Source organism: Cebus imitator, unplaced genomic scaffold, assembly GCF_001604975.1.
Source record: "Cebus imitator isolate Cc_AM_T3 unplaced genomic scaffold, Cebus_imitator-1.0 Scaffold61, whole genome shotgun sequence".
Taxonomy (NCBI): Eukaryota; Metazoa; Chordata; class Mammalia; order Primates; family Cebidae; genus Cebus; species Cebus imitator.
Window position 1 is genome coordinate 3,762,151 of NW_016107376.1, and position 25,721 is coordinate 3,787,871.

The following is a 25,721-nucleotide window of genomic DNA, read 5'->3' on the forward strand; positions in this document are numbered from 1 at the left end:
CAGGTGCAGTGGTTCACGCCTGTAATCCCAGCACTTTGGAAGGCTGAGGCGGGCAGATTGCCCGAGGTCAGGAGTTCAAGACCAGCCTAGCCAATATGGGGAACCCTCCCTCTACTAAAAATACAAAAATTAGATGGGCTTGGTGGAACGCACCTGTAATCTCAGCTACTTGGGAGGCTGAGACAGGAGAATCTGTTATACCCGGGAGGTGGAGGTTGCAGTGAGCTGAGATCACGCCACTGTACTCCAGTTTGGGAGACAAGAGCGAGACTTCCTCTCAANAAAAAAAAAAAAAAAAAAAGTCCTTGGAAATACAATCATGGCTCCCAGTAGAACAGAGATCCCAGTTTGAAAAAAAGAAAAAAGTCATAAAAAAAGATAAATGTTGTTATTTTAGGTAATAATTTGGTATCACTCAAGTCTTAAAAAGTAATGGAAATGCATATAATGAAATCCTAGGGCAATATACAGTTATAAAATAGGTATATTGATTCAGAATATGCTTAAATGGTTTGATGATTATAAAAATGAAAAGACAAAATCAAAAATTTTGTTGAAAGTTTGTGGAACTCTAAGTTTGAGAAAAATTGCTTTAGAGGTAGCCTTTATTAATGGTCTAAGAAAGAACTCAAGGTAACAAATTTTGTGTGGTCCTAAGGGAGCGTAGCACCTAACACAGGAAGTGTTTTGGGGAGACCAGTATTTGATGGCATTTTACTACTTTATATTTGGTACTAAAAGTAAAGTAACAAACAGCTTATTTCAACTCCTGAAAGCTGATTTACTACAATGGGGTCAGGGACAAATCTGTAATGACTACATGTGTCATAGAGCAATAATCACTCTTTCCCAGGCTTTGAGATGGATGAGAAAATGCTCTGAATTCTAAGTTCTCTAGAGAAAAAAACCTCACAAAAACAGAAAAAATCTCTACCATCAAATAACAAATTTTATGTAACTTATATGTATGTATATATGTATATATATATATATAATTAAATATAAAGAAAATTTAATTATATTTAATTTGCTTAAGTTTAATTTGCTTATATATTGTCCCCATAAAAATAAGCTGCATTAAAATATTTAGAAAGGTTTGTCTAGCACCATAGCTTAATTTAGCACCTCAATCATTGCTTTTACCTGCTTCCTAACAATTCACAGGAAAATCATATATTTAAAAATTATTTGACACAATGATTTATCTATACACTTATGTAGTTATACAAGCAAAAATCTCTTTTCACTGTAGTTTTAACTGTACTTAAACAATATTGCCGACATATCAAATGACTGTAATTTTCAGCCCAGTGGGGTAGCTCATGCCTGTAATTTCACCTGTCTGGAAGGCTGAAGCGGGCAGATCATCTGAGGTCAGGAGTTCAAGACGAGCCTGGCCAATACGGTAAAACCCCGTCTCTACCAAAAATACAAAAATACAGCCAGGCGTGATGGTGGGTGCCTGTAATCCAAGGCAGGAAAGGTTTGTCTAGCACCATAGCTTCATTTAACACCTCAATCATTACTATCACCTGCTCCCTAAGAATTCACAGAAATTGGGAGGCTGAGGCAGGAGAATCTCTTGAACTTGGGAGGTAGAGGTTGCAGTAGGTTGCCTGGGCAACAAAGTGAGACTCTATTTCCAAAAAAAAATAAAAAAAAAAAAAAAAAAAAAAACTGTAATTTTCATCTCTTTTTTGAATTAGATTTATATCTGCAAGTTTAATAATTTTAATAAATTTGTTGAATAAAAAAGTTTAAGTCAAATTACAAATCTACTGCCAAAACATGTCAAATTATTAAATGCCACCCAAGTAAGGACTGGTTTTGAATTTAGATTAACGGTTTTAAAGTAGGTAAACTATATTGTTAAATATTAAAATGTGTAATTCTTAAAATGAAAATGTTTGCATTTCAATTAATGTCAAATACTACTTGATTTTAGAATTTTTGAGCTGGAATAAACCATGGAGATTGTTTAATTTGGTGACTTCATTTTTAGATGCTAAAATAGAATCTTTTATCTTTTGAAGGTCAGATAGCCTAAGCTAGATCCCAGTCTCTCAACTTGCCCAGTGTTTGTTTTACTAAGCTACATATTTACCATGATCATCAAAATTAGTTATTCTTGTCTCCATTCATATGGAAGTATTAACCCAAGGTAACATCATATCTTAGCCTAAAATCACACCTGTAATTCCCCAGGAACAGAAGACCTAATGCCGATTTCACTGTTCACTGAGTGGCATGAAGAAAGCCCTTTAACTGCAGTGTGCTCTCCTTTTCCTAATGATAAAAATCAGACTCTAGGATGGGCGTGGTGGCTCATACCTGTAATCCCAGCACTTTGGGAGGCTGAGGCGTGTGGATCGTGAGGTCAGGAGTTTGAGGCCAGCCTGGCCAATACAGTGAAACCCCATCTCTACCAAAACAGTACAAAAATTAACCAGGTGTGGTGGTGTACACCTGTAGTCTCAGGTACTTGGGAGGCTGAGGCAGAAGAATCGCTTGAACCCAGGAGGCAGAGGTTGCAGTGAGCCAAGACTGCACCACTGCACTCCAGCCTGGGCAACAGAGCAAGACTCCTTCTCAAAAACAAAAAACAAACAAACAAAAAACCTCTAGTAATTTAGACTTGTCTTCTTCATTTAGTCATTGCAAAAAGTGGTAATAAAAATAACTCTGAAGTATACAGCATATATAAGTGCAAACCAAATACTTAATATCAAAAACTCAACTACATTGAAACCAAGGAGCAGTAACTACTTTGAGTCATAATTAGGAGGGAATACATATAAGCTGCTGTGTGACCTCAGGAGATTTGAACTAGCAGATGCAGGGGTCTATCTAACAAGTTCTGTAGTTCCTAACTTTTCCTAGTTGTTTTTTTTTTTTTTTAATAAGCTATGTTTACCTAAACCACATAATAATTATCAGTTTGAGAACAAATTAGAACCCTATGATTTCTCAAAGGCACCACTGATTCCTAAACAGAGAGAAATGTGGAGTACCTACAGTACGGCTAGTAGAATCTGAAGAATTTACTATTGATCCACCCTATAACTGATATATGCAGAGCATAAACCTTTCCAAATATGATTCTCTAATAGTAAAATATACTTTCCCAAGTGACATGTAAAATCGTCCAGCTTGAGCTGACCTTTAAAAAACAAACAAAACTTATCAACTGGAATCTCTTGGATAAGAAATAGATCTTGCAACTGGAAGGGGTGAGAAGAATCAGTAAGTAGGTTTTAAAAGTGTTGTAGAATGCAAATTTCTGAGGAACAGTATGTTGATACGATGCACAGAGAATAGTCTGAAAGAAAATACCCAGAGATGCTAATATAGGTCATCTCTGGGGGTAGAATTTTTATAGTTTTTAAAAAATCTTTTTTCCCTTTGTACTTATCTGTTCCGTCTGATTTTGAATATGGATTAGTTTTGTTGTGTATAAAGAAACGTTATTTTTCATGGAAAAAAATTTGCTTTAGTCTCTTGTATTGAGGGAGGTAAGGTGCGTTATGCCCACTTCAAAAATGAACCAAAAAGGCTCTTAACGTTAGTTGGTGGTTGTGATAGGAATGGAAATTGGACCCAAGCTTCTTGGGTCTTGGTACTGTTTTTGATTGCTTTAAAGGACCAGCAGAGAGGGAGGAAATCTGGAGAAGCACCTTCAATGACAGCTTTCACACCCAGTAAATCCTAAAGGGCAGAGTTGCAAACGGTTTATAGACCCCGCGAAGCTTGCACTCGCCATGCACTCCTTCCCACAACTTTCATTTCTGGATTGCACGTCTCCGTCTCCAATTTAAACAAGCATGGCTTTCAGTGTTTAATTACAATTTAATGGAAATACGACTTGCATTCAAATTAGCTTTTAGTTTTCACATCACGAATGTACAGCCAAGTTATTGTGTCATTATAATCTCATGTTATAATGGCTTCATAATGCAAGTCCCTGCAGGCTTGAATTAGTAGTTTCCTATGGTAATCACCCATCACTATAATATCATAATTGCATAAGCATAGTCCCCACTTGCATACACTGCAATCATTCTGACATTGTAAGAGCATTTTAATAGTATTAGCATAGACTCTCCAGAGAAATCATTTCATTGTCACTGCACTACCATATAAGATGAATTGTGATGGAGCCAAGTTGTTTTGATATGAGAGCTTAAAAAAAATTGCTGCAAGCAGCAAAGCATTGCACTTCTCAAAAGGTCAGTGCATTTTGCAGTCAGGTCTTCCTACAATCCTTAACTGAATATAAGGTCTTTCCAGAAGATATTAGGGTTTCTGTTGTTTTGTTTTTCTTTTTGTTTGCTTACGGTTCATTCAACAGTAATAAATTGGGTCAGACCTTCTCTGCCGTAGAGACAGGAAAAGTAGACATGATGCCTGTCTTCAAGGAGTTTGCAATTTAATCAGGTTTATAACAAATTTTATACAGCATATTGGTAAACAGAATGAAAACATTTATGATAAACAAAGTACTTAGAGGGCTACATGTGGTGGCTCACGCCTGTAATCCCAGCACTTTGGGAGGCCAAGGCAGGTGGATCACCTGAGGTTGGGGGTTTGAGACCAGCCTGTATAACATGGTGAAACCTCATCTCCACTAAAAATACAAAAATTAGCTGGGCTTGGTGGTGCGCACCTGTAGTTCCAGTTACTGGGGAGGCTGAGGCAGGAAAATCTCTTGAACCTGGGAGGCGGAGGTTGCAGTGAGCCAAGACGGTGCCACTGCACTCCAGCCTGGGTGGCAAAGTGAGACTCTGTCTCAAAAAAACAAAACCAAAGTACTTTGAAGTAACTGGCATTACATAGTGGTGAGAGTAACTAAACAAGGCTTTCCTAAAGAAGAAATGCTTAATAATCAGCTAAAGGGTTAAACATATTAAAGACAAGGACTATGAGGCAGAAATGAAGTGCATGTAACTGGCTGAAGTCTTTGTATTCACTAACTCTGGGAAGACGGAAGGCCACTGCGATAGCCCATTTTCTCAGTGTGGATAAAGATATAGCCAAGCCTAGGTAATTCATCAAGAAAAAGAGGCTTAATGAACTCACTGACGCCTGTATCTAGAAAGGTCTCACAATCATGGCAGCAGGCAAGACAGAATGAGAGCCAAGTGAAAGGGGAAACCCCTTATAAAATAATGAGATCTCGTGAGATTTACTCACTCCCCACGAGAACAGCATGGGGGAAACTGCCCCTGATTCAATTATCTCCCACCAGGTTCATCCCACAACACTTGGGAATTATGGGAGCTACAATTCAAGATGAGATTTGAGTGGGGACACAGCCAAACCATATCGGCCACCAAAGACACTAGCAATAGACACAGCCACAGCCCCATCCAAGAAGGGAGCAAGAACAGGTTATGCACAGAATTTCTCTCCTCTTCAGGTACCTCTGCTGCTTTCATTGGAGAGACTGGAAGGTGGGACCTTATTCTTGATTACTAAGAAAAGAATGAGCAGAGCTATTCTTCTGAAGCATCAGACCGAGAGTCAGAAAAAAGCAAACTCCTGTGCAGAAAAGCATTGCCAGCCGGGCGCGGTGGCTCACACCTGTAATCCTAGCACTTTGAGAGGCTGAGGAGGGTGGATCATGAGGTCAGGAATTCAAGACCAGCCTGGCCAAGATGGTGAAACCCCATCTCTACTAAAAATACGAAAATTAGCCGGGCATGGTGACAGGCGCATGTAATCCCAACTACTCAGGTGGCTGACGCAGGAGAATTGTTTGAACCCGGGAGGCGGAGGTTGCAGTGAGCCAAGACTGCGCCATTGCACTCCAGCCTGGGCGACGAGAGTGAAGCTCTGTCTCAAAGAAACAAACAAAAAGTATTGCCCAGCCTCCAAGAGTCGTCTCCTTGGTTTGCTTTGCATAGTTGCAACCATGGTATAAAATAACTATCCTGTGTCAATGACAAATGACACACACTGAAGAGACTGGGAGGATATTGTGTTCATTTGAGGGGCCTCTAATCTCCTGGCATTCTCTGGGGATACCACAGGAAAATGGCAAAAGGATTATCATAACTCTTAGAGAATCATCTCTGCTCAATGTTTAAGAGAGAACAGCATTGCAGCCAGCATTTACACAGTGGATGGCCCACAGCAGGATTCTATAAATGTTTATGGATGGATGGATAAGTGAACTTGACTGGAAAGAATGTACATGTTTTAGAGCTGCTTTGAGTCTGAAAACACAGGTGAAGAGATTTAGAATATGTACTCTCTGGTAACATTAACGGAAGAATTAACAACTGGCAACGCATTTTATACTGTGAAAACTCACTTGCCTTCTCGGTTATGGCAAATCACAGCATTCTGGGGATAATGGTCGCTCATTTTCCCTGTCTCAGTTTCCGTTGGCCTGGGAGACCTCAGAACTACTTGGAGGCTCAGTTTCCAAAAAGAAGTAATAACACTTTTTAAATTGGAACACACTAAGGATAAAGATGTGTTCTCTAAGTGCTCAAAGTGACTTTTACCAACAGGCTGTGGTGCAATCCAGTATAAACCTATTAGAAAAACAAAATTAGCTGTCCTTCCTTTGAAGTTATTTTTAACTTCCTAGGTAAAGTATGGCACTTGCTATCCTATTCTTCTTTGAGTTCTTATTTAGGTATCAGATGAACTTAAACCTTTAATTCTTGGCTTGCTCTTTTTATTTTTATTTATTATTATTATTATTATTTTGAGATGGAGTCTCGCCCTGTCACCCAGGCTAGAGTACAATGGAGCAATCTTGGCTCACTGCAACCTCTACCTCCAGGGTTCAAACGATTCTCCTGCCTCAGCCTCTCGAGTAGCTTGGGATTACAGGCGCCCACCACCACACCCAGCTAATTTTTGTATTTCTAGTAGAGACGGGGTTTCACTGTGTTGGCCACGCTGGTCTCAAAGTCATAACCTTGTGATCCACCACCTTGGCCTCCCAAAGTGCTGAGATTACAGGCATAAGCCACCGCACCCAGCCTTTATTTTTACTTTTTGAGAGGGTCTTGCTCTGTTGCCCAGGCTAGAGTGCAGTGGCACGGTCGTGGCTCACCGCAGCTTCAACCCCCCAGATACAAGTGATCCACCTCGCTTAGCCTCCTGAGAAGCTGTGACCACAGGCATACGCCATCTCACTTCACTCATTTTTTTATTTTTAGTAGAGATGAGGTATTGATATGTTGCCCAGGCTGCTCTCAAACTCCTGGGCTCAAACGATCCTCCTGCCTCAGTCTCCCAAAGTGTTGGGATTATAGGCATGAGTCACTGCACCTGTTAATTTGTGTCTGTCATTGACACATGACAGTCATTTTATACCATGGTTGCAATTATGAAAAGCAAACCAAGAAGACTACTGGGGCCTGGGCAGTCTTTTTCTCCACAGAAGTTTCTTTTGTTTTCTGACCCTTGGTCTGATGCTTCAAGAGAACAACTCTGCTTATTCTTTTGTTTTGTTTTGTTTTGTTTTGAGACAGGGTCTCCCTGTCACCCAGGCTACAGTGCAGTGGCATGATCATAGCTCACTGCAACCTCTGACTCCCAGGCTCAAGCAATCCTCCCACTGCAGCCTTCCCAATAGTAGAGATAATTTGTGTATATTTTGTAGAGGCAAGGCTTCACTCTGTCACCCAGGCTGGTCTTAAACCCCTGGGCTTAAGTGATCCACCTGCCTTGGCTTCTCAAAGTGCTGAGAAATGAAATATCACTTCTCAAAGTGATTTTTTCAGGTGCACATGACCCACTCTACCTGGCCAGCTTATTCTTTAGGTAACTTATTTCATAACAGTTTTTATTACACCTTAATATAAAAATTTTATTTTTTTAATGAAAGCTGATAAATGTAATATAAAAATTTTATTTTTATATTACATTTGATTATCAGCTTTCATTTCATTACTATATAGTACCTATTATTTATCAGTTTACAATATGTATTTGTATTGTTCTATTATTTGACATAATTATAGATTAAAAATCAAGAACTTGGAATGTTTAAATGTACGTATACTTACTTGCCATAAAAACAGAAATATTTATTATGTATAATATATCTTGACATTACTCAGAAAAATGTTTTTCTCTCTCATTCAAGTATATTACAAACATAAATAATTCCTGATTCAATAGGTTAATTCTCTAAATCAATAGGTTAATTTTTTTTTTTTTTGAAACAGTTTCACTCTGTCACCCAGGCTGGAGTGCAGTGGTGTGATCTTGGCTCACTGCAACCTCTGCCTCCCAGGTTCAAGCGATTCTTATGCCCCAGCCTCCCAAGTATTTGAGATTGCAGGCATGCACTACCACACCTGGCTAATTTTTTTGTATTTTTAATAGAGATGGAGTTTTGCCATGTTGCCCAGGCTGGTCTCGAACTCCTGGTCTCAAGCAATCCGCCCATCCCAGCCTCCCAAAGTTTTGGGATTCAAGGCATGAGCCACTGTGCCCGGCAGGTTAATTTTTTATTGGTACAAATGACAGTAGTTATAAAGTATGTTCTGTGCCAGCAAAAATTAATGTTAACTTACTGTATTTCAAAAATGGCATAGAAGCGGAGTTGGTTGATCATGGGATTTCTGTATTTTAAAATAAAAGTAGATGTTGTTTCATTGTACACTCTCCCCTCAAAAAATGGACACAGATGGGACAACACGATGCTTTCTGAACATATCACTATTTCCCCAAGAGGAAGAAAAGGCAAAACTTTACCAACTGCATAAATGTAACAAAGCAGATAGGCCAGAAGCATGTCTTTGGGCAAATCACTTAGTCTGAGGACCTCAGTTTTCTCATTAATGAAACAAGGAGTTGAACAAAGTGATTTCTCAACTTCCTTCCAGATACAAATTCTGAGTCTACGTGGAGAGATGTTACATGGGCTCTAAATGACCTCTCCAGAAGCTTCTCCATTTGTTCACATTTGTTTAAATATTAAGTGAATGGGGATGTATGTATAGAAGAAAATCAGACAGACCATTTTGTTACAAGGACTGTGAAACCTACTGATCTCTTTCTCTATATGAATTCTTTTTCTTATGTCCCATTAGGCAAACCATACTTAAACAGACCATATTACAGTATTTACTTTATTATAAACTTAGTATAAACAACAGATTATTACTAACAGATGCACGAAATAAAAATACCTCACAACCCAGAAGTTCCAGATTGTTATCATTTTTCATACTGCTTGTAAGAATAGAGGCACAAGTATAAAATAATGGTGTCTTTATAGTAGCTCTCAAATAAATGATGCTGACTGCCTAAGCAACGGAAAATGGTTGGCTATATCCCAAATTAAAGTTTATATAATCCACTATTTGTCTAAGCATATATGTATATCTATGTGTTTATATATATATACATATGTATGTGTGTATATATATATATATATATATAATTTTTAACTTCCAATAATTGCAACACAACTACAGAAACTAGTTGAAAATTTTGTGCCAACTTAACCAAAAATAATTTTATTCTTTAGTGGATGGTGAAATAAGTATTAAAAAAAAAAAGTCAATAACCTGGCCGGGTGCAGTGGCTCATGCCAATAATCCCATCACTTTGGGAGGCCAAGACAGAATTATCACTTGAGCCCAGGAATACAAGAGCAGCCTGGGCCACATAGTGAGACTCCACCTCTATTATATTAAAAAATAAGAAGAAACGGCTGGACATGGTGACTCATGCCTGTAATCCCAGTAATTTGGGAGGCTAAGGCAGGCAGATCACTTGAGGTCAGGAGTTTGAGACCAGCCTGGGCAACATGGTGAAACTCCATCTCTAAAAAAATATAAAAATTAGCCGTGTGTGATGGCACGCCTGTAATCTCAGCTACTTGGGAGGCTGAGGCAGGTGAACTGCTTGAGCCTGAGAGATGTAGGCTGCAATGAGCCGAGATCATGCCACTGCACTCTAGCCTGGCTGACAGAGCAAGACTCCATCTCAAAAAAAAAAAAAAAAAGTCAATAATCTGCTTTCTTTTTTTCAGTGCTTTCAAAAACTGTGATATTGTGTGTGTGTATATATATATATATATATATATATATATATGTACACCCACCGGTGGTTCAAACTGATTTTAGGTGATATATGGCCATTTAAAACTGTTTTAAACTGTTTTTTTTTATTTTAATGTGTTTCAGAAAAGAAAGTAATCAACATTGCAAGCCTGTGATTTCATAGATATTATTGCTTAGGATGGAGCTAAAGCAAAATGGATTGGTTTAAAGAAAACTATTAAGTAATTAGTGGTAAAGATAGTATCCAGACATAGAAAACACTCTTGAAGATGATATGAGCATAAATCAAGTTTCACAAGAACTGATGAAAATTATACTGAGTCTCCAAATATTAAAGGGCTTAGCAACATCTCCATAATATCTCATAATGATTCATTTTCTTTCATCTGTTAAAGAACTAACTCCTTTTCTGGAGGGTAACAGCCCTCCCGACACATCAGATATATAATCTTGACTTTTAGTTAGGCAGACAAAGCTATTATCCAATTTTATTTATTTATTTTTTGAGATGGAGTATATTTATTTTTGAGATTCATCTTGCTCTGTTGCCCAGGCTGGAGTGCACTGGTGCGATCTTGGCTCACTGCAACCTCCACCTCCCAAGTTCGAGTGATTCTCTTGCCTCAGCCTCCTGAGTAGCTGGGATTACAGGAGCATACCACCATGCCTGGCTAATTGTTTTTGTATTTTTAGTAGAAACAGGGTTTTTCCATGTTGGCCAGGCTGGTCTCGAACTCCTGACATCAAGTGATCCACCCACCTCAGCCTCTCAAAATGTTAGGATTACAGGTGTGAGCCACCATGCTCAGCCTATTGCCCAATTTTAACTCTCAGACCTTGTGATGGTTAACACTGAGTGCCAGCTTGAATGGATTGAAGGATGCAAAGTATAGTTCCTGAGTATGTCTGTGAGGACGCTGGCAAAGGAGATTAACATTTGAGTCAGTGGACTGGGAGTGGCAGACCCACTTTCAATTTGGGTGGGCACCATCTAATCACCTGCCAGTGTGGCTTGAATAAAGCAGGCAGGAGAAGATGAAAGGCCAGGCTTGCTAAGCATTCTGGACTTCATCTTTCTCCCGTGCTTGGGGCTCTCTGTCCTCGAACATTAGACTCCAAGTTCTTCAGCTTTTGGACTCTTGGACTTACACCAGTGGTTTACCAGGGGCTCTCAGGCCTTTGGCCACAGACAGAATCTTAAGGATGGAGTTCTTTAGTTCATTTTGGGGTTTCTGGAGTTGACTGCTTAATCTGATGACACCCAAGAATGCTAAGTACGCTACTTCTAAAAGTATGGAGAACATTTGAGAGTCCTTAGTGTGAACTGATTGGAGAGTTATGCAAAATAAATGCATTTGATACTCTTGATTCACCACTTGCGGGGTGGGGGAAGGGGTTTATTGACTCTATACATAGTATCTTTCACCATATGTGGAGAACCAAGGAATATAATAAAGTTGGTTGTTGCTACCAGGTTCACTGGACAAGGTAATGAAAGCAAAGGATGAGATTAGAGATTCTAACTTCCAGCTCCAGAAGCAAATACTGAGCCTCAAGTGTTCTGAGATTACCCAGAGTGAGAGTCTTATCTCCTGCAGACAAAAGGCTGAAATTGTGGAAAATCAGATACAAGTTCTTATCATGTGAGTGGCTGACCTGCAATAAAAGGTGCATTCTCAGTCTCATCAGACGTCTATGTCAAAGTGAGGGCACTGACCGAAAAAGAATGGGATCCTGCAACTTGGAATGGGGATGTGTGGGAGTACCCTGATGAAGCTGGGGACACTGATCTTGTAAACTCTGATGAGTCTCTTTGCCAGAGAAAACAGCTTCCCCATCCCCAGTGGTGACAACATTCCCTCCACCACCCACACTGCCATCAGTCTTTCCACGTTTGTCTGAGGAGATTAAGCATGCACTACCTGAGACAACAGTGATGACCTCTCCTGAGGCCGTTGCCAAGCAAGACAATGTTGATTCTTCTCAGGACACACCCCCAATACCCCTGTTTGCTTCTAGACCTGTAACTAGACTAAAATCCCAGTAGGCCACTAGAGGTCAAGTTCAGAGTATGGCCCACCAGGAGATGCCGCTACGCTCCAAAAAAACTGCTTGAGTTTTCTGATTTATATGAGCAGAAATCTGGAGAACAGGCATGAGAATGGATATTAAGGGCATGAGATAATAGTGGACAGAACATAAAGTTGGATCAGGCTGAACTTACTGATTTGGGCCCACTAAGCAGGGACTCTGCATTTAATGTTGCAACTCAGGGAGTTAGAAAAGATTCTAATAGTTTATTTGTTTGGTTAGCTGAAATGTGGATCAAAAGATGGCCCACTGTGAGTGTGCTAGAAATGCCTGATCTCCCTTGGTTTAATGTAGAGGAAGGGATCCAAGGGCTTAGGGAGATTAAGATGCTATACCGATTTTGTCACTTTAGACCTACCAATCCCAGCTGGGAGGGCCCAGAAGATATGTCCTTCACCTTCACCAATAATACCTTGTGAAATAGATTTATGCGAGGATCATCTGCATCCTCGAAGAGCCCTATGACTGCTCTTGTGTGCCAGATCTTACAGTGAGAACCACAGTCACTCAACTACAAAATGTACATGCAGTGGGAATAATTGGATCTCAATGTGGCAGGGCCAAGTGGCAACATCCAACCATTGAAGACAAGGTGGGCATTGTTACTGTAAGGGACAGAAGCAAAGCAGCAATCAGAATAGTCTGACTTGTGTAGAGCTCTGGTATTGGCTAATTAGTCAGCATTTCTAGAAGTGAAACTGATAGGAAGCCTACGGCATTCTTACTTAATTTACATAAACAGAAAGCTTCCAGGTCAACTGGACAAACGACTAAGGTGAATTACAAAAACAGAGAATCACAGCCTCTCAATCAATTTCCAGACTTGAATCAGTTTACAAACCTAAAACCCCTTGAATGAAGGGGAGGTCAGTTGCCCTTACGAAGGATACCAGTGCACTACCGACAATTTATACTGTCAATCTTTCTCGCATCCTTCCCCAGGGATACCTCTGGCCTTTCACCAGGCTAACGGTACATTGGGGAAAGAGGAATGATCAGGCTGTTCAGGGACTACTGGACACTGGCTCTGAGTTGACACTGATTCCAAGGGACCCAAAACATCATTATAGTTCTCTAGTTAAAGTAGGAGCTTAAGGAGATCAGGTAATTAACATAATTTTAGCTCACATCTGACTTAGAATGGGTCCAGAGGGTCCGCAGGCTCATCCTGTGGTCACTTCCCCAGTGCCAGAATGCATAATTGAATAGACATACTTAGCAGCTGGCAGAATCTCCACATTGGCTCCCTGACTGGTAGGGTAAGGGCTACTAGGTGGAAATGGCCAAATGAAAGCCATTAGAGCTGCCACTACCTAGAAAAAAAAATAAATCAAAAACAATATTGCATCCTTGAAGGGACTGCAGAAGTTAGTGCCACCATCAAGGACTTGAAAGACGCAGGGGTAGTGATTCCACCACATCCCCATTCAACTCTCCCATTTAGCCTGTGCAGGAGACAGATGGATCCTGGAGAACGACAGTGGATTACCATAAGCTTAACCAAGTGGTGACTCCAATTGCAGCTGCTGTATCAGAGTTGGCTTCACTGCTTAAACAAATTAATAAATCTCCTGGCACCTAGTATGCAGCCACTGACTTGGCAAATGTCTTTTTCTCAATTCCTGCCCAAAAGGTCCACCAGAAGCAATTTGCCTTCAGCTGGCAAGGCCAGCAATATACCTTCACTGTCCTACCTCAGGGCTGTATCAACTCTCTGGCTTTGTGTCATAATCTTGTTCAGAGAGAACTTGATCGCTTTTTTCTTCTATATCACACTGGTTCATGACATTGATAACATAATGCTGATTAGACCCAGTGAATCAGAAGTAACACACACTGGATTTATTGGTGAGATATTTGCATGCCAGGAGATGGAAAATAAATCTGACTAAAATTCAGGGGCCTTCTATCTCAGTAAAATATCTAGGGGTCCAGTGGTGTGGGGCCTGTAGAGCTATTACAGTAAGTTGCTGCATTTGGCCCCTTGCACAACTAAGAAAACGGCACAATGCCTAGTGGGCCTATTTGGATTTTTGGAGGCAACACATTCCTGATTTGGGTGTGTTACTCCTGCCCATTTATCCAGTGACCTCAAAGTCTGCCAGTTTTGAGTGGGGTCCAGAACAAGAGAAGGCTCTGCAACAGGTCCAGGCTGCTGTGCAAGCTGCTCTGCCACTTGGGCCATATGACCCGGCAGATCCAATGGTGCTTGGGGTGTCAGTGGCAGATAGGAACCCTGTTTGGGGCCTTTGGCAGGCCCCCAGAGGTGAATCACAGCGGAGGCCTCTAGGATTTTGGAACAAGGCCCTGCCATCTTCTGCAGATAACTAGTCTCCTTTTGAGAGACAGCTCTTGGTCTGTTACTTGGAATTGAACATTTGACTATGGGTCTTCAAGTCACCAAGTGACCTGAACTGCTTATCATGAATTGGGTGCTTTCTGAGGCACCTAGCAAGAAAGTGGGGTGTGCACAGCAGCATTCCATCATCAAATGGAAGTGGTAATATAAGTGATCTGGCTCAAGCAGGTCCTGAAGACACAAGCAAGTTACATGAGGAAATGGCTCAAATGCCCATGGTCTCCACTCCTGCCACCCTGCCTTCTCTCCCAACCCTGCACCGATGGCATCATGGGGAATCCCCTATGATCAGCTGACAGAGGAAGAGACGGCAAGGGCCTGGTTCACAAGTGCTTCTGCCCAATATGCAGGCATGAATAATGCACAGGCATATATGCAAATACAATGTATGGCATAAAGAATATGGACCAAGACCTTAGAGTCAGAGATAATATAGCCACTTACAAAGATTTCCAATATTTATAGTTAATAACTCTAAAATTTAATACATCATTCTTTGTACAGAAACAACTTATTTAAAAAATTGTCCTCAATGCTAATGTTGTGAAATTGTTATGGTATATAATAGTAATTAATGTAAACCTATTTTGACCAAGGTATTACTAACACACAAAAAAAGAGAAGTGAAAATAGGTTAACAAAAAAACTGATGTCACTATATAATGCGTTACGAAAATTCTACATAAAAAATATTTTACAGGTTGGTTGTAGGAGCTCACACCTGTAATCTTAGCACTTTGGGAGGCTGTGGCTGGAGGATCACTTGAGGCCAAGAGTTCAAAACATTAAGCTGAGCAACACAGTGAAACCTCATTTCTACAAAAGTAAAAAAAACAAAAAAATTTAGGTGTGGTGGCATGCACCTGTAGCCCCAGCTATTTGAGAGGCTGAGGTGGGAGGACTGCTTGAGCCCCGAAGTTCAAGGATGAAGTGAGCTATGATGGCACCACTGAACTTCAGCCCGGGTGACCGAGCAAGACCTTGCCAAAAAAAAAAAAAAAGCTTGGCATGGTGGCTCACACGTGTAATGTGTAGCACTTGGGGAGGCTGAGGCAGGCAGATCGAGAGGTCAGGAGTTCAAGACCAGCCTAGCTAACATGGTAAAACCCCATCTCTACTAAAATATAAAAATTAGCTGGGCATGGTGGCAAATGCCTGTAATCCTAGCTACTCAGGAGGCTGAGGCACGAGAATTGCTTGAACCCAGGAAGCAGCGGTTGCAGTGAGCTGAGATCGTGCCACTGCACTCCTGCCTGGGCAAGAGAAGGAGACGCTGTCTCAAAAAAAAAAAAAAAAAAGAAGAAGAAAAAAATCTTTTACAATCCTGATGGTCTATCAAAAGAAAAAAAAATTTAAAAATTAATCCTTTTGACCTTACCATAGCAACAATAACTAGTAGCAATGGTCCATGAAATATTCCTAATGCTAAGAAACTGTGTATGTTCTTTACATAACAAATCTAACAACTAAATTCAATAAACAAATGGAACTATGTGGAATCTTCATGGAGAATATTTTAAACTTGAACTTTTAGCTTGAAACATTTTGATCTGTCTATCCAGCTACACTAACAGGCAAAGAGTGAAAAGATAACACTTGAACGTCAGCAAGGGTCACTGCACCAGCCTGACTAACATGGTGAAAACACGTCTCTAGTAAAAATACAAAAAACTATCCAGGCATTAGGCATATGCCTTCGATCTCAGCTACTTGGGAGGCTGAGGCATGAGAATTGCTTCAACAGAGGAGGCAGACGTTGCAGTTAGCCGAGATTGCAGCACTGCACTCCAGCCTGGGTGACAGAGCAACTCCGTCTCAAAAAAAAGTTGGGGGGGGGCAGGGCGCACTGCAACTCTATTTGTAAGAGCCTTCTCCCCACCCCCAAACATTCAAGATCAACTGTGGCTGCAAGTCAAAGTCTCAGTAATGTCAGTATTTGAAATAGCAAATTCTTTACCACTTACGCACTGAGCTGCTCCAAATACTTGGCACACAGTTGAAGATGCACTTTACCAAATGGTAACGGGGCAGGCTCAAAGCAGCACAGAACCAAAAAGGAATCTATGTCAGGCCCGATGCTTATGCAGAAATGTGAGCGACACTCACAGGCCCAGGACAATGTCTACTCCTAGAAGTGGAGGCTGGAGGACTTGGATGGGCTCTGCCCATGCCAGCCCCTCAGGAGGCACTGTTCTTTGAAGAACAAGGACAGAGCATGGCTTCCTTGATGTCAGCCTGTAGGATCCTTCCTGGAACAGTGGAGAATGTTTTTAGAGAAGGTAGTGGGCAGAGGGCACTAGACACGCATGGTGTATTGGTGCGTTGGAGGCAAGTGGCCTCTTTGTAAGTTTCTGTGTTCACTGGCTTTGCGTCACAGCTAATAGACAGGCTCTGAAATCAAAGACTGAACTTAGAGAAACTGCAGCCTGAGAGCCTGGGAAATGCTAGCTGGGAAAAAAGGCACTGACTCATGGAAGTAATAGGCATGTCATATGCCAGAGAAGGATAAATAAAAACATGTCTCAAATAATCTATGCCAAAACTGGGGAAGATGGTCTTCCAGCTACTCTTGGATAAGGGTTTGAACAATAATTTTCTTTTTTTTTTTTTTTTCTTGAGACAGAATCTCACTCATTCTCTAGCCCAGGCTGCAGTGCAGTGGCACGATCTCAACTCACTGCAACCTCTGCCTCCCAGGTTCAAGCCATTCTCCTGCCTCAGCCTCCTGAGTAGCTGGGATTACAGGCATGACCCACCATGCCCAGCCTCAGTAATACTTTTCTCCAGAGCGATTGGTAGTTAAAACCATATTCAACTCACTATTGTCTAACATAGGTATGCATACCTCATTTAATCTGTCCCTTAAATAACTATCAAATTTTGCATCACAGGAGGCCATATATTTCATCCATTTCTTCTTTAAAAAAAAACTTCTACTTAAACTTTTTAATACGGACATTTTCAAAAATTCACAAATGAGAGCATAGTATAGTGAACCCTACGCATCCATCACACAGCTTCAACAATAAATTTCCACTTAAAATAGTTTTAAAGGGAAAAGTGTTTTACAGCCCATTCAAAACCCCAAATTTTACCTATATACTCTTATATACCCATGTAACAACCCTCTAATAGTTCCAACTACCAATTTACTACAAAAGATTTTTTTAAGGACTAGAAAAAACTATTACTCTATTCAGAAGGAACACTGTAAAAGCCTGTCAGAATCAAAGATAGTATGCATCATAGAATGGACAGATGTCAAACTGAGGCCTTCTGTGCCTTCACATCCCCCAATATTTTTTTGAATATAAGAGCTTTGCTAGCTAGGTGTGGTGTCTCATGCCTGAGATCCCAGCACTTTGGGAGGCCAAGGCAGGAGGACCACTTGAGCCTTGGAGTTGGAGACCAGCCTGGCGACAGAGTGAGACCCCATCCCTACAAAAAATTTTTTTTAATTAACCAGGTGTATACCTGTGCCAGGAGCCAACCCGGTCTTCTCAAGGGGCAGTGCCCTAGTGAGGATAGAAGCAAGATAATAAAGTTCCCTGTAGGTCTTTCTGTCCAAAAAAACAACAACAAGAAAATTAAATGAACCAGGCACGGTGTGGAGCTCTGCAATCCCAGCTACTCAGGAGGATCGCTTTAGCCCAGAAGCTCAAGGCTGCAGTGAGCTACAATTACCACTACACTTCAATCTGGGTGACAGAGCCAGACATTGTCTCAAAAAAAAAAAAGAGCTTTTGTAGCTTCTTAGGCTCACATCTCTCCTCAGAGACCTTTCTGTTTTCAGTTGGCAATATCGGGACAGTAATAAGACACAATATATTTAAGCAAGATGAGCAGAAGATACCACCTTACAGAAAGAGCTGAGATAGGACCACAGCATCATTTGGCTCCTTTTGCCCTTTGTGATGGTACAAGTAAGGACATTGACTAATCATGGTAAGCTTCTGATTTGGTAAGGAAATTTTGGGTAAAAATATCTGTGAGTTGTAACAGCAGATATTTGGATGTTTGTCGTTCAGACTGCAAGGTACATTTGATTATGTACGTTTTTTTCTTAACTGTTAGATGAACTATAGCCAATTCATTTAATAAGGTTGCTTCCCTTTTTACCTAATTACATAAATGTTTAAAATCACAAGCATTAAGCTCTCCTCCAAGTAATATTAGTTAAAAAAAAAAAGTTCCTGAACCAAACAGATTCTCCAAAGATGCGTAGTCGTCACTTGGAAGGTCAAATTTAACAATCAATGAAAATAACTCCAAAAACATTGTTTCCAAACAGACCATTACTATTGTAGAGTAGCATTATGGGCTCAACTGTGTCTCCCTCAAAATCTGTGTATTGTCTCCCTAACCCTCGGCACCTTAGGATGTGGTTGTATTTGCAGATAGAGTCTTTGCAGAGGTAATTAAGTTAAAATGGGATGGTTATAGAGTAGGTCCCAATCCAATAGGACTGGTGTCTCCATAAAAGGTTAGCACACAGACATGCACAGAGAGAAAACAGCCATCTACAAGCCAAAGAGAGAGGCCTCAGGAGAGGCCATCCTGCTGACCCCTTGATCTGGGACTTCCAGCTGCCAAAAACGTGAGAAAATAAAACTCTGTGGTTTAGGCCACCCAGTTTGTGGTACTCTGTGAGGGCGGACCCAGCAAATAAATATAGTAAGTAACAAAGGTTATCTAATGTAAGCTACAGAAAAGGCCCTTAATTATGCCTGGGGGCTCTGAATTTTTTTTTTTTTTTTTTTCCCTGAGACAGAGTCTCGCTCTGTTACCTAGGCTGGAATTCAACTGCACAATCTTGGCTCGCTGCAACCTTCGCCTCCCAGATTTAAACCATTCTCCTGCCTCAATCTCCCGAGTAGCTAGAATTACAGGCATGCACCTGGCTGATTTTTCTATTTTTAGTAGAGACAGAGTTTTGCCATGTTGACCAAGCTGGTCTCAAACTCCTGACCTCAAGTGATCCACCCACCTTGGCCTCCCAAAGTGCTAGGATTACAGGCGTGAGACACCACGCGTGGCCTGGGGGCTCTGAATTCATAAAGAGAGAAGAAAATCTGTCAAAAGAGCTGGCCAGGCACATGAGAGACAATCTAACTGTTTATTTATTTACTTATTTAATAGACATTTGATTTTTCTTCTTTTTTCTACTCTCTTTTTTTTTTTTTTAAGAGAGGATGTCTATGAATGAGAAACCTTTTGTTATAAAAGTCTTATTAAGGGCCTGGCATGTTGGCTCATGCCAGTAATCCTAGCACTTTGGAAGGCTGAGGTGGGCAGATCACCGGAGGTCATGAGTTCGAGGCCAGCCTGATCAACATGATGAAACCCTGTCTCTATCAAATATACAAAAAGAAAATTAGCTGGGTGAGGTGGTGTGCACCTGTAGTTCCAGCTACTCAGGAGGCTGAGACAAGAGAATCACTTAGTGAGATGGGGCGTCTCACTATGTTGTCCAGGCTGGTCTTGAACTCCTGGGCTCAAGCAATCCTCCTGCCTTGTACTCCCAAAGTGCTGGGATTACAGGCATGAGCCACCATGCCTGGCTAACCTAACCCTTTTAAACAAATTCTGATGACAATCAGATGACAGCTCAGCGTATGGACTCTGACCAAATAAATCTTTATTTCAACTATTCAATTACATGGCCAGGCTTTATCTGTCCTCCAAACTTTTAGAGGGCAAGACTGATAACACTTAACCTTTCAGGTATACAAGGAATATAGATGAGACATGTAGACTTGGGAAGGTATAAACATGAGATAACTTTGAGAGTTTATGAAAATATTTAAAATATTTTTAAAAATCAATACACATATAATTTTGAAAACAGTAAGTCACATCAGGAAAGAAATTTTGTGGGTACACAATAAACTAAGAATTTTGTGGTCACAATGGGATTTCAGGTACACAAAAGAGCATGAAATTAACAATATTTACCAATATTCTCTTCAAAGTGCTTTTCAAACGCCAAATATTACCCAATTAAGCCACTGCAAGATAAGCAAGATAAGCTATTACTTTTAACAAAAAGAACTAATAATTACATTTTAACGGTTTCTGTGAAGAAAGAATTGAATGTTTACCATATACAAGTGAGCATATCCCACCCTTTTAAGGAGTAGGGAACAGGAGAAAAAAAAGAAAGGCTGATTATGTAAGTGAATTCAGTGGGGGACACAGATGACTACGAACCACAACCTGTGAAAACAGAGAATTTAATATGTAAAGCAGAGACCACCACTGGCAAAAGGCTATTTACGAATACTGCCAATACTTAACATTACAGACTGACAACAGGAGATCTTCGGTCCTGCCCTGAACAACACAATTCATCACACTAGTGCTTGGGGCAGTCATGTCCAAGCAATTTATCATCATCATATCACTTGCCTGAGTATGAGAGGGGGAGAACTTTGATTGCTAACCTCTAAGGAGACTGGATTTATAGCCAGCGTCCCTTAAGAATGCAGCACAGCTCTGCCCAAAGCACAATGATCCCTGCTTCACTTCTGTGTAACTCAGAATAAAAGAGTGAACATATCACCCCCAGGACATTCACAGCAAAACCTAAGTCTGATACTCTTAGATCCGAAATCAGATAGCTGGGAAATCATATTTAAAATACTCCTTGAAACTGCCTGAAAAAAAATGTATTAGTCAATGGTAAGTATGGATGACTCATTTCAAATGTCCTTCAGTGACAAAATAATTTCTGAAATGCATCCACCGATAACTGCATTTGGGAAGAATCATCTTTTCACAGCTCACCCACGAATATTCCTCTGTAGTGGAAAACTTGGAAGTGTACTGAAAATTGTTAAAAATATATAAATTGTGTTTTTCAAAGTAAAAATGAAAGCCTTGATTCCTATCCCTTCCACGCACCGAGGCTTTACGTATTTTACACTTTAACATGGTCTGCCCTTACAGAATATAATTAAACATCTAATGCCATTTTTGCCAATTTTGATTAAAATCACAAAGTGGACTGGGGCATGATGGGAACAGCACACCTGCCAACTCCCACACAGTAAAAGGAGCACAATTCACAGGACAAGCCTCTTTCAGCACCCTCCCTGATGCTCCAAAGGTGTCTGGTAAACCTTAGCCAGAAATCCCCAAAAACGTGGCTTATCTGATAATATTCACTACGCAGGCTTGACCAGGCAGGCCACAGTAACACCTAAATCCCCAAATCTCAGGGTCTGAACACAACAAAAGTTTATTTCTAGCTCATCAGATATGTCTAACACAGTATGGAAGGGGGCTCCGCTCACTGTCCTCTTTCTATGACCCGGGATGACAGCGCTGCCTCTATCTGGATGGTCACTGTGGCAGAGGGAAAGTGATTGTGACAGATCTTTCACTGGCTTTTCACACGCTTTTACCTGGAAGTGACACGGGTCACTCCACTTGTCTTTCATTGGCCAAACAAGTCACGTGGACATACCTACCTGGAAGGGGACAGGGAAATGGCTAACACAGCTCCCACACAGAGCAGGCAAAGAGGTATTTCTACTCAGTGGTTACTGTTTTGACAAAATAGGTAGAACCACAGAGCCAGTTTATGCCAAATGGAACCAGATACTTTTTCTTTTTTTTCTTTTTTTTTTTTTTTTTTTTTTAATAAGAGACGACGTCTATGAATGAGAAGCCTTTTGTTATAAAAGTCTTATTAAGGGCTGGCTGTGCTGGCTCATGCCTGTAATCCCAGCACCTTGGGAGGATGAGGTGGGCAGATTATCTGAGGTCAGGAGTTCGAGACCAGCCTGATCAACAGGATGAAATCCCATCTCTACCTAAAATACAAAAAAACTTAGCTGGGCGTGGTAGTGTGTGCTTGCAGTTTCAGCTGCTCGGGAGGCAGAGGCAGGAGAATCGCTTAAACCCGGGAGGCGGAGGTTGCAGTGAGCAGAGATAGCACCAGTGCACTCCAATCTGGGCAACAGAGTGAGACCTTGCCACCAAAAACAACAAAAAAAGCTTATTAGGAAAACCTGGACCACTGAAAATACACTCGAAACAGCAGCTAAAGAAAACAGAATGAAGCCACATTTGATGTATGAAAAATATTCAACAACTATCTCAGTCAAATTCGCAGGGATACTGAGCAGACTAGAGCTTGATCAGAAATTCTCAGTATTGTTACTCTATGGCTTACTGAGGCATTTAATAGGTTTGACATTGGCTGGTGCCGTGGCGCATGCCTATAATCTCAACACTGGTGGGCCAAGGTGGGAGGATCACTTGAGCCCAGGAGTTCAAGACCAGCCTGGGCAATAAAACCAGAACCCCATCTCTACAAAAATAAATAAATAAATAAATATTTCAAAAAGAAGATATTTGAGGATAAACATTCCTCCTGTATTAACACTCTGGAGCACATGGAAGCAAAGGTGGACATTTACCAAGCTCCTCTCACGTGATACAGTTCATCGTTTTGTCTCTAAGCTTCAGTCCGAGAGCAGTCTCTAAAACCCTGGCATCAGGGCCACTTAACTCTACTTAAAATAGTCACAGGGACCCTATGGCCAAGCCCTGGCACTGAGTACATGGGCATGTGCTTCTCCAGATTCTAAATGATCTATTTTTGTGTTCTCTTGCTCTCCGATCCTATTTGGCTCAAAATTTACTGACACTTCAAAGTGTATTAAATTGCATTCTTTTTCAGAAATGCTTCTCACTTCAGCCATATTCAGGGTATCTTCCGTTCTTCATCAAGAAGGGGAAATTTGCCCAGTGAAACTGATCTTTCAGTAAGTCTCTCCAAAACAGCCACTGTCCTGATTTTCCTCCTGTCTCACTAGCCACCCTTCTGGATGGATCCGCCCCCACTGACCTCTAAAATACATATTTATTGATTTTTCAACTGAATAAACAGACCCTTCCTGACTACCTTGTCATTTCAGCACCAAATTGGACCCAAAATAGGAAGACCCTCTCAATCTATTCTGGTTCGAGGGCTGCCCAATTAAAAAAGAAAAAAAATAGCTCAAAGTATCATTAAATGATAAAAACATAATCTTATCTTCATAAATCCATAGATTATTAGATCTATTAGAGACCTAGAGAACACTTTTTTTTTTTTTTTTTTTTTTTTTGAGACAATGTCTTGCTCTGTTGCCCAGGCTGGAGTGCAGTGATGCGACCTCAGCTCACGGCCACCTCTGCCTCCTAGGTTCAAGCAATTCTCCTGCCTCCTGCCTCCTGCCTCAGCCTCTTCAGTAGCTGGGATTCAGGTGCACCTGCCACCACGCCTGGCTAATTTTTTGTAGAGAAAGGGTTTCACCATGTTGGCCAGGCTGGTCTCGAACTCCTGGCCTCAAGTGACCCACCCGCCTCAGCCTCTCAAAGTGCCAGGATTACAGGCCTGAATCGCTGCACGCGGCCTGAGACCACTTACCTTAATGTGTCTAGAAAAGACAGGCAGGCGTGCTCGCTTCGGCAGCACATATACTAAAATTGGAAAACACAGGCAGGCCAGGCGCAGTGTCTCGTGCCTGTAATCCCAGCACTTTGGGAGGCCCAGGCAGGCAGATGCTTGAGCCCAGGAATTTGACATCAGCCTGGGCAAAATGGCAAAATCCCGTCTCTACCAAAAATACAAAAAATAAAATAGAAAATAAAAACTAGCCAGGCTTGGTGGTGTGCATCTGTAGGAGGCTGAGCTGGGAGGATCATTTGAACCGGGGAAGTGAAGGTTGCGGTGAGCTGTGATGGCACCACTGCACTCCAGCGTGGGTGACAGAGTGAGCCCCAGTCTTTAAAAAAAAAAAAAAAAAAAAAAAGCAAAAGAAAAGCAACTTGTTGAAAGTCACTGAGCTGGAACCAGAATTCGAATTAGGTTCTACTCATTCTGGGTTCAAACTTATTTAAATCGGCAATCCCTCTTACTGCCTGTGTAAGAGTATACCTTTAGTTCCCACTGACTTGTGATGTGCAAAGAATGGGGTGGTCTAAGAGGGTAACAGCACAGGCTGTGGAGTCAGAAAGACTCCACCTCTAAACTTACTTTCCATCTCTAAACTTTCCAGCAGTGTGGCTTAGCTTTTCTGTACCTTAGCTTTGTCGGTATCACGAGATTCCTTCACGGAGCTGCAGAGTGGATTAAGTGAGAGTGCGCAGGACTCAGACATATGACCCCTGGTGATTAGCTTTCACTAACTGTCAAAAATATAGACCTGTACCCCCAGCACTTTAGGAGGCCGAGGCAGGCAGATTGAGCCCAGGAGCTCGAAACCAGTCTCTACAAAAATACAAAAAGTAGCCGGGCATGGTGGCACACGCCTGTAGTCGCAGCTATTCAGGAGGCTGCGGCAGGAGGTTCGCCTGAGCCCAGGAGTTCGAGGCTGCAGTGAGCTGTGATCCTGCCAAATGTACTCCTGCCTCGGTAGCAAAGCGAGAACCCCGAATTTAAAAAAAAAAAAAAAAAAAAAAAAAAAAAAAAAAAAAAAAAAAAAAGCTTATTAAAGGAGACTTAGCAGGGAACAACCGCCCTCACCCAGCACAGCTACCCGACGACGCCCCAGGGCACTGCCCTGAGCCACAGGGAGCTGGCGCCGCACGGGACCGGCGCTCTTGGCAACTTCCCTCAAGCACCTGGGGAGAGGCGCCAGGGCCTCAGCGCCAGCGGCTGGAAAATCCTTCCTTCCCGCAGGAATCTCGCGAGGAACTCTGCAGCTAGCCCCGGCCGCAAGGAACCTGCCGTCGGGCGCAACTCTTCCTGCTGGGTCCGCAGCTCCACCTCCCGCTCCGACTCCTAGGCGCCTTACCTCGGGTCACAACGCGCCGCCTTCTACCCTGGGACCGTCCGCCAGGCCAACTTCTCGGGCCTTTTCCGCCTTCCCTGTTCCCGCCCACTTCGCCCTCCCCTCTGGTCTTCTCCGGGCCCTCGTCCCGAGGCCACGCCCACACTGACTCCTAGGACACGCCCCGTGGGCGCTTGCCACGCCCATCTCTCCCTAGGCCGCGCCCTTCAAATCCTCTCCACGCCCCACCTGGTCCCGGGCCACGCCCCGCAGGTCTCCGCTCAGCCACGCCCGCCTGCAGGCGCTGTCTTGACTGTTCACTAGTTTGGCTGAATGGAAAAAAATTCAGGGCATCTAACCCGAATGGAAAAAATTTGAGATCTACCCCAAAGGGAAAGAAAACTGTTGCATTTTCCCCAGGTTCCAATTCTCCATAGAACAGCCTGGAATAAGGGAACTTTCCGTAGC

At 41.8% G+C, this 25,721-nt stretch overlaps 1 protein-coding gene across 3 annotated transcripts in view; it reads right to left on the minus strand.

The window, feature by feature from the left end:
* The window catches only part of PTER (phosphotriesterase related), a 76,300-nt gene extending 50,910 nt beyond the window's left edge, over positions 1-25,390 (minus strand). For all 3 annotated transcript variants that reach the window (XM_017529792.2, XM_017529790.2, XM_017529786.2), the window contains exon 1: positions 25,278-25,390. The gene's annotated coding sequence lies outside the window, so the exon portion shown is untranslated. The remainder of the gene's footprint in view (positions 1-25,277) is intronic.
* Between the last annotated feature and the right edge of the window lie 331 nt (positions 25,391-25,721).